General features: G+C 44.4%; 1 long non-coding RNA gene across 1 annotated transcript; it reads left to right on the forward strand.

The window, feature by feature from the left end:
* The first annotated feature begins 1436 nt into the window (after positions 1-1436).
* Positions 1437-3899, forward strand: LOC109771970 (uncharacterized). Its single transcript, XR_002234998.4, has 4 exons — positions 1437-2025; positions 2908-2979; positions 3062-3153; positions 3633-3899. It is a non-coding gene; the product is annotated as an uncharacterized lncRNA (long non-coding RNA).
* The last annotated feature ends 546 nt before the right edge of the window (positions 3900-4445 follow it).

Here is a 4445-nt window from a genome sequence, read left to right on the forward strand (position 1 = left end):
TACAAAATCTACCCCCTTAAGGAAATCTCATCCTCGAGATTTGTTAAGGGCGGAAGAACTGAATGCAAATCACAACAAATGATCATATGTAGAATGCAGTCATGGCAATGCACTTATGACATACCCCCTAAATTACAATACAATGGTTGCATCATGTAACCAAGCGTTAGACACAGCAACAACCATTCTCATGACCGTCTACAGTCCGAAGTTGAGATCTACAAGATATTGTGGAAGGGTTCCCTGTGCCGGAGCACAATCTTCTTCTTTCGAGGAAAGTGAAGGAAGTAAATGAAGAACACGCCCTCCCGCAGTTGGCCAGGGTGGTCCACCAATGGCGATGTGGGGATTCAGGACAGCAAGATAATGGAGGTAATCCATTAGTTGCCATCAGATACTGAATGGGATTGGCCAAAGCTGGATCTCTCTCTATACGTTCACAACGGAAGGTGGCTTCTGCTCCAGAAGTTGCGCGGCTTGGGAAATAGTAGTATTTCCTTTCACTGGCAGCGGGTACTGTGAATCAAAGACGGGTAACTGCTTCATAAGCAGCAGCCTCAATAGCCATGCCTGAGGTTGGCATGGATCTCCCAGCGAAGACAACATATGGAGGGCCTTGATTTAAATCCTCTCATGGGATGTGCACCACTGCCTAGTATTTCGAGTAATCAGGGGTGATCCTCATTTTGAACAACTCATATTGGGGTGGGTGGCTGGAACCAAGGGTATTGCGGTTCAGATCCCACAAAACCTTAATGAAACTACCAGGGCTTGTATCTGAAGTTCGTAGGTAGGCTCCGAGGTGAGACATGGAAGGATGAATGGAGAAGAGTGATGCTCAAGTGTGGTGGTGGCTGGTGTAGTGTATAGATACAACCCCTTATAAGGTGCCTAGGTTGGGAAAGATGATGCGGCGCTGGTACGACTTGTGTATCGGCTCCGACATAGGGTTGTCCAAGTCAAATTCTTGGACATCACTTTCCAAAAGGAGTGTGTCGTATTACTACGCGTGTCGGCAGTTGTGGCTAGCATTTACTCGGTCGCAGCACGCCAACCCTTTACGCTAGATCACACATAGTACCATTGAAATAATGGCACACGGGTAATTTTACAAGCTCGCTACACCATGCGAATGCTACCTCGAAAATACAAGACAACAAGACTACTAGGATTTGATAACACTCCTGGTGGACTCAGTCCACCTTGTTGACATCTAGTCGGGTGTGCCTTGTAGATGTCGAGGCTTCTCCGTGAGCTTCAGTGTCGGAGTTGTTCGGGGTAGGACGGGGACACTACAAGAAACCTGTTAATCCATGACGGATTTCCGGTGACGTCTTGAGAAACGGTCATGGACATCCTGCTACAGCCCTAGAAGCCCGCACAAGCCCGTGTAACTATTCCCGGTATAAAAAGCTAACCCTAGAACCCTCCTCCTCAGCCCACTTCTCTCTGCCCCTCCGTCACATCCCCTCCCCATTCTCCTAGCCGCCACCCACCACCTCTTTTCCTACCTCCTCCCACAGATCGCCGCCAGCCCTCCCCCTCCCCTCCTCTCACCTTGCATCTTCGGCAACTGCCAGATCCGCCGCACCCGCACCCATCCATCCCTCTGGCAACCTTTCTCTCTCTCGTGAAACCACTCACGCCGTGGCCAGCGCCCGCAGATTCCGGTGACGTCCGCCACCGCGCACCACGCTCACGGGCTGGTCTACGGCCTGTCCAACCTCCGGTCCGTCTGGATCCGCCACTCCAGGTCTTCGGCGCTCGCCCGCGAACCCAATCATGTGGATAGGGTTTCGGCTGCGGCTTCGCATCCATCGTCGGTGCGTCTCCGGCGGCTCCTCTCCGTCGCACACCGCGCAACTTCGCGCCCTATTCGCCTCGTGGATGGTGCCCCCTAGCTCGATGCGCTCGCAGCCATTGGGCTGGACCGCGACGACCACCGTGTTAGAGGCAGAGCAGCGTGGTCACAAGGTCAAGGACCAGGGCAGCTGCGCTACATGTGCATGACGGCAGATACGCAGGGTGAGTTTCATTCCCTTCCATGCCCTACTTGTCATTCTCAATTTCCTATGGCTGATGTTCTATACGGACACTAGATCTGAATTAGATCATGTTGCTTCTAATTTTTTTCAAGCATGGTTACTGCTAGTTTAACACAAAACGTTCCCCCGTTTCTATGGTAACATGCATTGTTAATTGATGTGCCTAGAAACTTCTCGTGAGTGGATAGTATTTCACTCATCTTTCCCTATCTTCTGACTTTAGCGACTGAAGTAATGAAACATCCCATCATATTTCAAGTAGCTGCCAGCCTGTAGTTAGAAAGAAGGCTGCTCTATGCCTCCTACAACTTTGTAGCTTGTACCAAGATGTTGTGAATATTGATGGACTGTAGTCAGAAACGTAATTAGCTGCATGTTTCTTTCTGTGATTTTTTATCATAAACGTCTGAATGTCTGTATTGCAGTATGCAAATGTGATGTAAATTATGAAGCATCTACCTGGGGTTTTGCCAAGAAAAATTATAATGCTAAGCCGCATTTCACAAGCCACAAATGCATATTACATAATCTTTGATGTGAATACTAAGTAAGAAACAAAATTATATAATTTTCTGAACTAAAAGCTGGTGGAGCTGAGTTGCTATGGTTGGAACATTATGTTTTCTTTTTATTTTGTGTGACGAAACAAAACATGTACTCTAGGTGGTAGTTTTACTCAACGCTTGTGTGGCCCTGACATAACACATTATTGTCATTATCTTGTTTATTAAACTGAATTATGTCACATCCATCATCGAGTTTTCTGTGTTGTTCAAAGAAATATGTATACCTGCTATTCAACTTGGATGCAATTTTTCTTCACATTCATTTATTTTAAAAATAAATTTGGTTATTATTTCAGGTTAAGGCAAGTAGAGCTCTTCAATACTTCTTTACCATTAAGGATCCTAGTGCAAGGCGAGCTTTGTTTGAGGTACTACTCTTTTTACTACTGTACTACACAGTCAACATAGACAAATAGTTCATGGATTATAATGTTTCTTGTCATTCTGCAGGTTTACAGAGTATTTTGATGTTCACTGATGTTGTTAAAAACACCAGCAAGAATAATGCCTCACTTGTTGTTCTTGTTGAAGCTCTTGCTCTGGTGGGTTTGTACTATCTTCTTTGTTATTTTGTAAATACACTGGACAGTTGCTATGAGTTACTTTATACTAGCTAGATTGATTTAGTGGTTTGACTAAAGTACACCAATTATTGAACAAATAAGATTTCCTTTTAGTGTAACAAATTATTTTTAAAACATAGGCTGATTTATTGATTTCTATCGCATCTTATTGATCAATCAATCAGACTGCATGGCAAGGTAGCAAAGGGAATATAAGAACTGCATTTGTTTTTCCTCGTGTAGTTTTGATGTTTTATTGCAAGTCAAATAAACTTGCAGCATATGATTTAAAAATTGTGCCAGCAAGTTATCACTAGATCTGCTATGCTAATAATTTTTATTTCCTGAATCTCATGATCAATAGGGTATATGTTACTAGTTGATTTGTTTCTTTGGTCAGGTTCAGTCATGCTGCCAAGAGCAACCAAATGTCTAATGTTTGTTCCAACTTTGGACAGATCATATTTGTATTTGATGCTGCCTATAACATCCGCTTCGACATGATAGCTGAAATCAAGAGGGTTGACGGAGACAAACTGAATAAGAACTTGTATGTTTTGTTGACGCAAATTGGATTGTGCTGGTTCCTGACCTTGCCATGTTTTGTATTTTGTCAATTGATGTTGTAATTTATCATTTCATGGAGGATGCTGTAAACTGCTATGTTGTATATACTTGCGGCTATAGCTCCATTAATACTACACGTCTATGCATTGTATGACAAATATCTTGTGGTGGGCCAAGCTGGCATTATGTTCCGTGTAATCCATTACGATAAAAAATGTACATGCTCAAAATTGGACCAAAAGAAATGGGATAATTGGATGGACTAAATTTAAATTATACCAAAACCATGACGGTTTCCATGACGAAATATAGGATCCACGTAGGCAGCCATGTCAGTGCAGACGGTCAATCCGAAATCCTACGTGGCGCTTGTCCATGATGGTTTGTTCTGTCATGAAGGCTCGGGCCTAGTTTGGGCTGGGTGGGCTTGGGTGCAGACCCGTGACGGTCAAGATCCGTCATGGATGGTACAGTGTCAAATTATGACGCGATATATGTGATGGATTTCTACTCCGTCATGGATGAACATCCACGACAATTTTTCATTGGTCCGTGACGGATTGTTACTATCATGGATTAACATATTTCTTGTAGTGGGAGCTACAGTGCTGGGATAGCGATGATGCCCCTCGTGGGGTCTCGTGGTCACAATCCCGTTGGAGTAGGTCTCCAAGAGACGACGAAGTTCCCTTGGGAAGGCGAAG

Source organism: Aegilops tauschii, chromosome 4 (assembly GCF_002575655.3).
Source record: "Aegilops tauschii subsp. strangulata cultivar AL8/78 chromosome 4, Aet v6.0, whole genome shotgun sequence".
Taxonomy (NCBI): Eukaryota; Viridiplantae; Streptophyta; class Magnoliopsida; order Poales; family Poaceae; genus Aegilops; species Aegilops tauschii.